Genomic DNA, 13552 nt, shown 5'->3' with positions numbered 1-13552 from the left:
ACTGTGGTGGAATCCCACTGTTCAGGAGCTCCAAGTACCAAATCTGGCCAATACACTGCCAGGTTATAGAGTTCGAGCCTAGAGAACGCAAGGAAAAAATCTGTCTTCCGTGTCTTTGGTTTGGGGAACATGCTCTCATTTTTGAAGCCATTCGTAGAACTGTCAGTTCTAGAACAAAATGGTATTACATGGACAGACTCAGCAAATGTAGAGCATATTTCCAAGGTTTTTGCTCTTATATGCAGTTCTGATTCAGTCGCCCAACTACTACTAAGAAATACTTAGCAGTTTAATGGATTTTATGGGTGTGATTTCTGTTACCATGTTGGAGGGGGTCCTTACACAAACAAATGCCCTGTGCCAAACCTTAGAGCTGAAGCTGAGCACTTTGATCATGCACCTGAGAAACCTGTATGGGAGTAAAAGGAAACTTGAAAAACACATTTTGTACACTTTAAAGGGATACTACTTGTAGATAATAATTATGTTAGATTAAATAAATAAGTGTATACTTCAAAAATGGTAACAAGTTTGACATTGCATGATATCCCCCTTCAGTCAAACCTCATCAAAAATAGAAAATTATAGAAGAGAGAGAAACTTATTTTTATTTGAACTGTTGGCATACTGGTTTAGAGATGATGTATCTTCCTGGAAGTGATGTCACTGGAATGTAACATTATTTATACAGGGTTTTTACCCTGACATGAAATAGGGGACACAGATAAAATGATTTATATTTTATAAAAAATAATCTATACTTATGCTAAAACATTGCTTGACAATAAGACTATACTTAGAACAATATGCAAAAGTGATATTTGCATCATTTTGCAATCAATTTGCAAATTAAAAGTCCTGCTGAAAAAGAACAATCATAGCAAGCAACCTTACTCTTATGAGAATAAATGCAATTTTTATTATTTAAAATAATATTTAATTGACTTTACTTTGGTGTAATATTGATAAAACAATGCACAGTATTGATATGTTTTTAAATTACAAATTTATTTGCTGTTATAGTACTTCTTTGTCTGGTTATTTCTTAGGGATGCAAAAGGCACTGATTTCATGGAATGACCCATATATCCTGCAGGCTGTCTTGTGTTGAAAACTGTAAAAATGGTTGAGTAGTTAGGAGTGCAGTTGATTCTGATTTTGTTCTAATCTATATTATGTTGCTCTTTCTTAGGTGGCAAGTCCAAAAAAGGAAGCCCTGGGGAAACTAAAGAGGCCTTGGACCAAACCAAAATTGATGCAATAATTGAGTATGTGTATTACCTGGTTAATTGGGCTCATTTTTTAAAATTGTGTCACCAGATGTGACAGTAAAACCATCAAATCAGTTAATCAGTTTCATCTTGGTGTATCAGTGTGATGACACTTGCACCTGGTTCTACATAATGCCTAGATTTCAGTTACATTCAGTTCATCTACCTAACAAAGTATGCCAACTAGAGGTGGCAATTAATCAAAAAGTGACTGAGCTGCGGCTATCCAAAAAGACTTGAACTTAAAAAATGAACAGGCTCATGACATATACCTGTAGGTATATTTTCCTGTTCTAGGCTTGTGTTATGTTTTGTTGTGATATTAAAGGGTTAGTTCACCCAAAAATGAAAATTCTGTCATTTATTACTCACCCTCATGTCGTTCCACACCCGTAAGACCTCCGTTCATCTTCAGAACACAAATTAAGATATTTTAGTTGAAATCCGATGGCTCCGTGATGGACATTTCCTCTCATAAGATCCATAAAGGTACTAAAAACATGAACTAAAATCAGTTCATGTGAGAACAGTAGTTCAATATTAATATTATAAAGCGACGAGAATATTTTTGGTGCGGCAAAAAAACAAAATAATGACTTATATAGTGATGGCTGATTTCAAAACACTGCTTCAGGAAGATTCGGAGCACAGATGAATCAGTGTGTCGAATCAGCGGTTCAGAGCGCCAAAGTCACGTGATTTCAGCCGTTGGCAGTTTGACACGTGATCTGAATCATGATTCGACACGCTGATTCATCTGTGCTCCGATGCTTCATGACACAGTGTTTTGAAATCGCCCATCACTAGATATTGTTGAATAAAGTCATTATTTTGTTTTTTCGTCGCTTCATGACATTAAGGTTGAACCACTGTAGTCATTTAAAGTAGTGATGGCCTCTTCAGTTGCAGTGTCTTGGTCAATGGATCGAGGAGAAACACAATCCATCTCATCAGAGTCAAACTAATGAAATAAACACAGTAAATAAAATTTAAGTGTTTGAATGAAAAGTGTATACATCAAAATAGAAACACACTTCTCTTGACTTCTTAATGTACTTTTAGTCCATTGAATGAACTAATCCACAATAATTATATAAATTTAAGTCTAGTCAGCCCTATTCAGAAGGGACACCCAGCGTCTGTGATTTCATGTATTAATTCGGAGGGGACTATGTTTATTGGAAGTGGGAATGTGTTTTCTAGACATGGGTGTTACAAAAGGTCATATACTGTGCTTGTGTGCATCACGTATTATGATGTGTTTTTTTAAAGGTCCCGTTTTTCGTGTTTTTTTTGAAGCTTTGATTGTGTTTATAGTGTGCAATATAACGTGTGTTCATGTTTCGCGTGTAAAAAAACACAGTATTTTTCACATAATTTACTTATCTGTATACCGCTGTTTCCACTGTCATAAAAACGGGCTGATGACTTCCTTGTTCTATGAAGTCCCTCCTTCAGAAATACGTAACGAGTTCTGATTGTGCCAGCGGTTCCTGTGTTGTGATTCGACAGCAGTTTAGCGCATCTTGCCCGGAAAGGTCACACCTCTTACCATAACGTGGAGATGCACGCGCTCAGTGTTATTGTAAACGTCTTTAATTTTACCCTATCAATTTGAGCCGGAATCAGACCCGGTGATTGGACTGCGGGATGAAAATAACAGCGTTTCGACGACATGGCGACAAACACACTCTACAAACGCAACTCTTGTGTATTCCTGTGGGCGGAGGTTAGTCAAAAAACTGTTTTAGTGACGTCATTAAAGAAGGAAGTAGAGGGATGTAGTCCAAACTGGCCGTTCGATGTAGGCGACTTCTGTTAAATAAAATATCTCGCTTGGCATTAAACTTTGAGCTTTAACATTTTACAGATTTTATTTATACTCTAACAACAACATTACACACTAACTAAAGTTTGAAACATGGGATCACGAAGAACGGGACCTTTAAGTAAAAATAGACGTTCCATGAGATCTGATGTTTGATGTGCACATAGGCTGAAAGTTCACAACACTGTTTTTGTGTGTACAAAGACATTCATTTGTTTATATATGTACTTTTGTAAAGGAAAAATTGTGTTTTTCTTAGAAAACAAAGTTGATTATTGTGGGCTGTTGCTGACACTCAAAAATAAAAGAGTAATTTCTGTTCTGAAACATTCAAAAATCTTCCACAAGCACGTATTATTTCAAATATTATTTCTTCAGAAATTTACTGTTAATTCTTGGCTCTCTCAATCTCAACCTAAGCATTTACTAAAACACCACTGAAATAAATAGTATTTCTAAAGCAGGAAACCTCTTCTTTTTACTTTTCTTTCTTTAATTTGGTGTCGTAATTAGAGTAAGTGGGTGGATGCCTTCCAGAAGAACATTGTAAGCCTCCCCGTGTTTCCCCATCATTTTCCTTGAAAAATGAAAATTCTGTCATTAATTACTCACCCTCATGTCGTTCCACACCTGTAAGACCTTCGTTCATCTACAGAACACAAATTAAGATATTTTAGTTGAAATCCAATGGCTCAGTGTGGCAATGACATTTCCTCTCTCAAGATCCATTAATGTACTAAAAACATATTTAAATCAGTTCATGTGAGTTCAGTGGTTCAATATTAATATTATAAAGCAACAAGAATATTATTTGTGTGCCAAAAAAAACTAAATAACATCCTTTTAACAATATCTAGTGATGGCCGATTTTATAACACTGCTTCTTGAAGCTTCGGAGCTTTACAAATCAAATCAGTGATTCGGATCGCCAAAGTCACATGATTTCAGCAGTTTGATACGCGATCCAAATCACTGATTCGACACAAAAGATTAGTAAAGCTCCGAAGCTTCAAGAAGCAGTGTTTTGAAATCGGCCATCACTAGATATTGTAAAAAAATCCATTATTTAGTTTTTTTGGTGCACCAAAAATATTCTTGTCACTTTATAATATTAATTTTGAACCACTGTACTCACATGAAATGATTTAAATATGTTTTTAGTACCTTTATGGATCTTGAGAGAGGAAATGTCATTGCTGGCTATGCAGGCCTCACGGAGCCATCGGATTTCAACTAAAATATCTTCATTTGTGTTCTGAAGATGAACGAAGGTCTTACGGGTGTGGAGGGTGAGTAATAAATGACATTGTTTTCATTTTTGGTGAACTAACCCTTTAAAGTGCTAACGATTAAGCAATCACTGTTCATGCTAAAATGCACAGGTGAAAACAAACAAAAAAACTCTAAGAAAACATCTGTACAACAGAGCGAAATATTAAAACACAGCAAACAGGGAATGTTCTCATAACTTTAGCTAACGTTCTGGAAAGGTTCTCTCAAAGTTTTGAAGAAACATTCTTTGAGTAACAATGCAGTAAAAAAAATAAAAAATTTTAAAATGTTTTTACTTGTTTCAGAACATTCAGAGAACATTCAAATATAATATTCCCATAATGTTTGTAAAATAACGAAATGTAACGTTCACATAACCAAGAAAAACATTTTCAAAACATAAAAAAAAGAAAAAAAAAAAAAGAAGGATTTTTTTAAACGTTCAGAGAACATTCAGAAATAACGGTTTCAAAACTTAATGGGAACTTTAGCAAAACTTTTTAAAACATTTTTGTTTGCTAGGTTTGCTATAATACTGTTGTATTTGTCCGGATCAACAAGACAGTTTGAGTTCAAATTCAGAGGCTGTGAGCGTGACAGAGATGATTTACACTATAGTGCATATAAACAGAAAATCGCCGTGGCTGTTTTGACCTTGCATGAGCAATGGTGTGTGGAGTGTAAATAGCCTGTGCCAACAGGACAGGTTTTTGCACTGTGTAAAGAGAAACAATTTTCATTTGTTCATTCTGATATTTGAGAATGTAAACTATCAGTAATATGAACTTAAGCTTCTTCTAGCTAGAGGTCTGGAGCTTTATAGTGGACATTTACATGAAGATGCAGAGGAGGAGCCTGAGAATCTGACAGATATATCAAGAGTGTTTGTGTCAGACTGAACAACACAGACGGTGAGTTACTGTCTTATTCTTCACTTACCTCACAGAGCATTCAGACATGAATAAAGTTTTCAGAAAATAAACAAAATATACATAGGATGAAAATGTTTTTGTTATTTTTGTCTAGATAAAACAAACTTCTGCTGAGATCTACTGAGAAGAGACTGAGAAGATGGCAGTAAGTTCATCAATAACTACATTTATAGAGATGGGTTTCATGTGATGTTTATATCTTTCTCTCTGTCTCGTGTTTTTGGCAGTTCTTCTCTCTGTTGTTTTGGTAAGAGGGTGCAGTCAGAATGAAGACATGCCGGTCGACTGTTCTGACCTTTATAAGGCAGGACAAAAGCTTAGTGGGATTTACTCCATCTATCCAGCAGGTGACGCTCCTGTCTGGGTTTATTGTCAAATGATCTCAGATGGGAAAGATGAAGATAAAGGAGGATGGATGGTACGAATGTGACTGTAGATCATTAAACACACATCAGAACATACATTATGAATCATATCTTCTATATAAACCCATCACAGATGATTCAGAGGAGAATGGATGGCAGTGTGAATTTCTGTCGGCCATGGAAAGAGTACAAGAGAGGATTTGGGAATGTGGAGGGTGAATCCTGGCTGGGTAAGATCTCACAGCGTGTGTCCGTTTGTGTGGATGTTCATGTGTTTGGTTGAACATGTTCTTTGTGTGTGTGTGTGTGAACAGGGCTGGAGAACATGTACCAGCTGACACGTAACAGGAAGTACATGCTGAGAGTGGATCTGGAGGACTTTGAAAAAAGGAAAGGTTCAGCTCTGTACTCGTCCTTCTCTGTGGATTGTGAAACTGATGGGTATAAACTGTATGTTTCATGATTCAAGGATGGTGGAGCAGGTAGGACACTTTTCACAAAAAAAAAAACAAACAAACAAAAACACAGTCAATGTGCACATGATGTCCTCAATGATGCTCTTCTTCTCTGCAGGCGACTCGCTGTCCTTCCATAATGAACAGAAGTTCACTACCTTTGACAAAGACCAAGACACCTATGAAAATAACTGTGCCAAACTGTATCTTGGGGCATTTTGGTACGCAACCTGTCACCAAGCAAACCCAAACGGTGTTTATTTATGGGGAGAAGATCCCACCATTTTTGCCATTGGAGATGTTTGGTACACCTGGAAGAACAATTACGCTGTTGGTATGAAATCCATCAGCATGAAGATCAAACGTGTGTCTAAGACCTTTGTAGAATCATTACAGTATTTCTCAGAAAGAAATTAAATTAAGGTTTGAGGGTTTCCTGTTCTCTGTTGACTGTGTAAAATGCAAGAATATATATATGCCTGAAGTTTTTTGTACTCTCATCAATAATTTTCTTCTTCTTTGTTTTGGGTCACTTCTTTAAATTTACAACTGAAACGAATCAAAAATAAACTTCAATAAACTCATGAAATGAACACTATGTCTGAATGTGGATTTGTTATAACTATAACTAATATATACAGGTGCTGGTCATATAATTAGAATATCATCAAAAAGTTGATTTATTTCACAAATTCCATTCAAAAAGTGAAACTTGTATATTATATTCATTTATTATACACAGACTGATATATTTCAAATGTTTATTTCTATTAATTTTGATGATTATAACTGACAACTAAGGAAAATCCCAAATTCAGTATCTCAGAAAATTAGAATATTGTGAAAAGGTTCAATATTGAAGACACCTGGTGACACACTAATCAGCTAATTAACTCAAAAGACCTGCAAAGGCCTTTAAATGGTCTCTCAGTCTAGTTCTGTAGGCTACACAATCATGGGGAAGACTGCTGACTTGACAGTTGTCCAAAAGATGACCATTGACACCTTTCACAAGGAGCGCAAGACACAAAAGGTCATTGCAAAAGAGGCTGGCTGTTCACAGAGCTCTGTGTCCAAGCACATTAATAGAGAGGCGAAGGGAAGGAAAAGATGTGATAGAAAAAAAGTGTACAAGCAATAGGGATAACCACACCCTGGAGAGGATTGTGAAACAAAACCCATTCAAAAATGTGGGGGAGATTCACAAAGAGTGGACTGCAGCTGGAGTCAGTGCTTCAAGAACCACTACGCACAGACGTATGCAAGACATGGGTTTCAGCTGTCGCATTCCTTGTGTCACTCTTGAACAACAGACAGCGTCAGAAGCGTCTCGCCTGGGCTAAAGACAAAAAGGACTGGACTGCTGCTGAGTGGTCAAAGTTATGTTCTCTGATGAAAGTAAATTTTGCATTTCCTTTGGAAATCAGGGTCCCAGAGTCTTTAGGAAGAGAGGAGAGGCACACAATCCACGTTGCTTGAGGTCCAGTGTAAAGTTTCCACAGTCAGTGATGGTTTGGGGTGCCATGTCATCTGCTGGTGATGGTCCACTGTGTTTTCTGAGGTCCAAGGTCAACGCAGCCATATACCAGGAAGTTTTAGAGCACTTCATGCTTCCTGCTGCTGACCAACTTTATGGAGATGCAGATTTCATTTTCCAACAGGACTTGGCACCTGCACACAGTGCCAAAGCTACCAGTACCTGGTTTAAGGACCATGGTATCCCTGTTCGTAATTGGCCAGCAAACTCACCTGACATTAACCCTATAGAAAATCTATGGGGTATTGTGAAGAGGAAGATGCGATATGCCAGACCCAACAATGCAGAAGAGCTGAAGGCCACTATCAGAGCAACCTGGGCTCTCATAACCCCTGAGCAGTGCCACAGACTGATCAACTCCATGCCACGCCGCATTGCTGCAGTAATTCAGGCAAAAGGAGCCCCAACTAAGTATTGAGTGCTGTACATGCTCATACTTTTCATGTTCATACTTTTTAGTTGGCCAAATTTTCTAAAAATCCTTTCTTTGTATTGGTCTTAAGTAATATTCAAATTTTCTGAGATACTGAATTTGGGATTTTCCTTAGTTGTCAGTTATAATTATCAAAATTATAAGAAATAAACATTTGAAATATATCAGTCTGTGTGTTATGAATGAATATAATATACAAGTTTCACTTTTTGAATGGAATTAGTGAAATAAATCAACTTTTTGATGATATTCTAATTATATGACCAGCACCTGTATAGGCTACCTGAAAAAAATGCACGGGATGGAGCCATCTAGGGCTTCTTCTTTTTTTTCGCTTCTCATTGGACAGACAGCAGTTGTATTTTCCAGGGCATTGTTGTCAGAAGTCATCAGCCAGCAAATGTTGAAATATTTAGAGGCTTTGTTAACCACAGACCTTATTTCAGGTGATTTAGCAAAAACCCATTCAAAAAACCCATAGACTTTACGGCGTTGGAACCGGAAGCCCTAAAATGCTAACTCGCTTCCGGGTTTTGCCTACAAAAACACGTCATCCCTGAGGTACTCTATAGAGGGTATGCATCGACGTCACTTTCCCGCCGAAAGCGCGCTCCATCAGCTGGACTGAGTGGCAAAAGAACCTGCTGCGTGACTGGATTTAATAGGGAAACTGCGAAAACGCAACAGTAAAACAAACAAATTACACTAAAGTTTGGACTCAAAAGTGTTCCTTACAACTTGTCAAATAAACCTAATCCATGGATATCAACATGCAGCCAGGAGTCGTGTTTCCTGACATTTATATGTGCCTGATTTCAATGCCGGGGAACTACATAAAGCAAATCTGCCTGTGAATATTTTATATAACTACAATATAGGTAGGTCTAAATCAGACTGATCACTTATATCAATGTTATATCGTCATATTGTCCAGCCCTAACACATATATAGTTTTATAGTATAATTTTTGTCAGTGTTGTTAATTAAAAACACCCAATTGTGCAGAATATATAAGATGGAAAATATTTAATTGATGAGTTGTCAACACAATATATAACAATACAATATATGTGGTATGATTTTACCTCAAAATCCAACAATTTGACACAAAACGATAACTGCAAATCCATGTTTCTCTGCTGGAGTCAAGTTGTTTCTGTGAATTGCAGTGATCCATTTGATTCTTTTTTCTGTAGCTTTAGGCAGTCTTTAAATATATGCCTCAGGTTTTGTGTCAAAGCTATTTGTACAGTCAATCACAAAGCTCTTTCCCGTTTTGGGTGTGTTTTGTGTGTTTTTCGCGACATTCACGCTGAAAACCAATGCTGCAGTTCAGTCTTTTGCCACTCAGCAGACGTGACGGTCGACGGTGAAGTCACGTGCATGCCCTCTATACTTCAATGAGTGAGACATTCATTGAAGTACAGTATATTACTTTCGTAAAAAGTAATATACTATACTATAGTAAAGTATATTATTTTCGTTGTCAGAGCACGATTAGACCTCACTAACCGAGTACTGAACGCAGTTGGACACAGTGGTGTTTTAAAAAATTATATAAATACTGTTCAGTTTCTCACACAAACCGATCGTTTCATGTCTTAGGAAATCAATGTGTCATCACAAGCCGCAGGGTTTAACTGGGATTTCTCTATGCAAGTGTTTTCGACTCTTATTGATCGAGTTCCGATTCACTCTTATTATAAGACTGACAGACCACAACGGTTAAAAATCATAATTTGTGTTCTACTGAAGAAACAAAGTCACCTACATCTTGGATGCACTGGGGGTAAGCAGATAAACATCACATTTTCATTTTTGGGTGAACTATCCCTTTAAAATCAAAACATTCATGATTTACGTCTCATCCGCCCGTAACCCACCTGCATTTAATTGGCTGTTATTTTTTATTACCGCCCCGCAGATACCATGATCCGCGCATCTGTAGTACACACCTACGAAATATAAATATTTGGTGATCATTTCTTTTGCTTCCTTTTTGATTTTGTCTAAACAACAAACCTGACAACCACATAAACGCACAAAACAGAACCGACAGTCTCTTTTAAGAGCATCACAGAATTTGAATCACTACATAGGCAGCAACTCACACAAATGACCCTTGACACTGAAGACTTTACTTGTTATTTATTTAATTACAAATATGTGAAAGATTACATTTTTAATTTGACTGAACCTTTTACCAATAATTTTTGGTATTGAGTTATATTTAATATTGATTACTTCTTCTACTTATACTGATCCTTGAAAGATAACTTTTTACACATTTTATACCCATGTTTAAACTAAAATTTGTCCACATTTTATATATTGGTAAAACCAGTGGTGTAGTCTATGTGATACGCAGGTATACGCCGTATATCCACTAGGAAAGGTCAAGGAATTCCGTATCAAGGCACAAGGATACGTAACCATCTAATAAATCACATAGCGGGGGGCACATAGCGTGAGTGTCAGTGGGCGTTTGGTATCGATATAATTTAATTTTGCCTATAAAACAAAGTGATTAGTATTACTAATTATGTCACTATTCTCAAAAAAGAAAAATGTATTATGATTTTGCACTGGCCTGATGCACATCAGAACTGGTTCAAACTTTACACAAACATTTTTTAAAAAGTCAGGATTAAAATAAGATGACGTTATAAACAAACGTTATAAACGCATTCTATAATACATAAAATAACACCAACCTGCTAGAACAGCTGGAGTCTGCGGCGCTTACTCTCTTTGAACCTTCTCAGTAGAGTCGTAGCGTTACTAGGAGACGAATCTCAGCCTACTATCAAGGGGCTCGCACGCGGAGCTCCGCTACACGTCTTTAAAATTCGAACGCATTGTTTTCTATTGTTTTCCGAGTCGTAGCTGGGCGCGAATGTCGCCACCATTGTGCGTACACTCATAGAAAACAATGCGTTCGAATTTTAAAGACATGTCGCGGGGCTGAGCTTCGCGTCTGGTGTGCGATCCCCTTCAGTCCTACAGTCATGTCAGATTTTTGCCTGATATTTTTTTAGTGGTTATGGTATGATTAAATCTCGATTTAAAGATGAATAACGTTTTGTTGTTTGTTTTTAATTGAAATTACACATCACATTTTATGTCACATTGTACTTATTTAATTACATTTTTACGTTCTCTTCTGCCACGCTTGAGAAAGGGGGGGCTTGAGATCATCGCAGGGTGGGCTAAGCCCCCCCAAGCCCCCCCTTGACGCCGGGCTTGCAACAGCCTGCTGGAGAAATTGTGTAATGTAGTGATCATGTTCTCCAACAGAGGGAGCTATCCAGCCACACTTGGTCGCGCACACGCCGCTACATGAGGAACGTAATCTGGATCTGGACCAGAGCAAAGCGCCATTATCATCAAATATCAAAATAAACATCGTTATCGATTCCAAGGTAGTAACACACTCAGCTATTCATGTTAAATTAAAGAAATACTGTTCGTATGTTTTATAACAGGGCCTCAACAGAGTGCGAGATTGTTTTGCACAATTTTAAATGTCCACAAAAGTTCCGCAGTCATAACAATTTCCACACACACGGCTTAACTACGTGGTGAAGGTGCACTCAGATATGGATAAATAAAAAATAAATCAAATAATACACTTACTTTGTGCTTAAAATGAGTCTAAAATGCAAAATAACTTTTAAAAAAGGTAAAAGTTTAAACAGTTGTAATTTCTGTATACAGTAGCTAAAAACAGATTGTGAAAATTAAAATATTAAATTCAATAATGTTAAAAAAAAATTGTTAAATGCCGTTTTATATTTATCTTCTTGTATTTATTTTGTTTTATTTTTGTAATGTAATGTGCTTTTGTAAAGTCATACTTGTGTTAACATATTTTTTGAACTGCTTTACAATGGTTATTAATAGTGTAAAAGTTTTTTTGGTGAATTGTATTAAAACCAGAGCAAAAATCCTAATAATAAAACTAAATAATAATTATTAATGTAATTATAGCCTATAAGGAACCCACAACAATTAAAAGCAAAACATTCAAAAATGTATTGTCCCTGTTTTTTTAATAAACAGATAATAACAAATGAGATTTTGGTGGTATTTTGACCACTCAAATAGGAAATGTCCCCAGTTTCCATTTCAGAAATCTGGTCACCTTACCATAAACTTGTTCAAAAAAAAAAAAAAAAAAAAAAAGAAAGAAAAAAGAACTCTAGAGAGGAGCATTTAGCTATAAATATACTATGCACCATATTACATATTAATTATAATTTTTAATGTTCTTCAATAGCCTATATAATGCATGTTTGAATAAATCTGTCAAGTTGACAGCCACCATTGAAATGTTTATATTTTAAAAAACGAATTGGACTAGAAATCATTTTAAAGTTAGTAGGCCTATTATAACTTTATTATTATTATTAAAATGTCCTTAAGTGTAATTTAGGTTTGAATCAGTTAATTTTAACCTTCAATATTAATGTAGTACACTTTCAGCTGATTCCCATGTAGCCTTTATTTTACAGCATTAGTTAAGAGATTTTTTTTTCTTGAGAAAATTTGCCATGTGTACCTGATATACAGTATATCCAAAATAACTGATATCGAATCGAATTGCAAGTTAGTGAATTGAAATGCATAACTATGATGACAGACTGGCAGGAAATGGTGCAAAACTGGGTGATATTGTGACATACTGATAAGCCTCATCTTTCCATCATTGTTACACTCTAAAAAATGCTGGGTTAAAAACAACCAAAGTTGGGTTGAAATGGACAAACCCAGCGACTGGGGTGTTTTAACCCAGCAGTTGGGTTAAATGTTTGCCCAACCTGCTGGGTAGTTTTATTCAACCCAACTATTGTTTAAAAATGACTATATGGCTGGCATAAAATGAACCCAAAATAAGTTTATTAAGGAAATTAAAAATCAGACACATACTAGAGGCAACAATAACAATCAAAAGGTGAACATTTATTAATAAACAATTTAATCAATGTTTATTGTTTAATTATTATATTTAATATTAATAAATGATAATTTCCAACATATGTTGGGTTCATTTTAAGCAAGCAATACAGCAATTTTTACACAATAGTTGAGTTAAATAAAACTACCCAGCAGGTTGGGCAAACATTTAACCCAACAGCTGGGTTAAAACAACCCAATTGCTGGGTTTGTCCATTTTCAGCCCAAATTGGGTTGTTTTTAACCAAGCATTTTTTAGAGTGTAATAATATTTGCAACTTGCACTCTTAAATGTGCATTGAAACTGGCCAGCTTATAAAACTTATGTTCCAGGGACCATATTGATAACATCTAAGGCCATTTTAACTGGCTGAGTTAGATGGTGATTGACACTAAACAGAAAATCAGTCCAGAGTCTCTTCTGCTGTAAATGTCACTGGCTGTTAAAGTCTTGTGTTGCTTATAATAAATTAACATGTTGATAAAACACACATAAGCAGTCT

At 36.1% G+C, this 13552-nt stretch overlaps 1 protein-coding gene and 2 pseudogenes across 1 annotated transcript in view; 2 read left to right on the top strand and 1 right to left on the bottom strand.

Annotated features, from left to right (window-relative positions):
* The window catches only part of LOC125280859 (gastrula zinc finger protein XlCGF57.1-like), a 1316469-nt gene that overhangs the window by 329727 nt on the left and 973190 nt on the right, over positions 1 to 13552 (bottom strand). The window lies entirely within an intron of this gene.
* LOC125242807 overlaps positions 1 to 13552 on the top strand; it is a 267069-nt pseudogene that overhangs the window by 247014 nt on the left and 6503 nt on the right.
* On the top strand, positions 5463 to 6755 carry LOC125243509 (annotated as a pseudogene).

This window comes from Megalobrama amblycephala, linkage group LG1, assembly GCF_018812025.1.
Source record: "Megalobrama amblycephala isolate DHTTF-2021 linkage group LG1, ASM1881202v1, whole genome shotgun sequence".
Lineage (NCBI taxonomy): Eukaryota > Metazoa > Chordata > Actinopteri > Cypriniformes > Xenocyprididae > Megalobrama > Megalobrama amblycephala.
The sequence above is the reverse complement of the archived record's forward strand: the minus strand, read 5'-3'. Positions and strand labels throughout refer to the sequence as shown.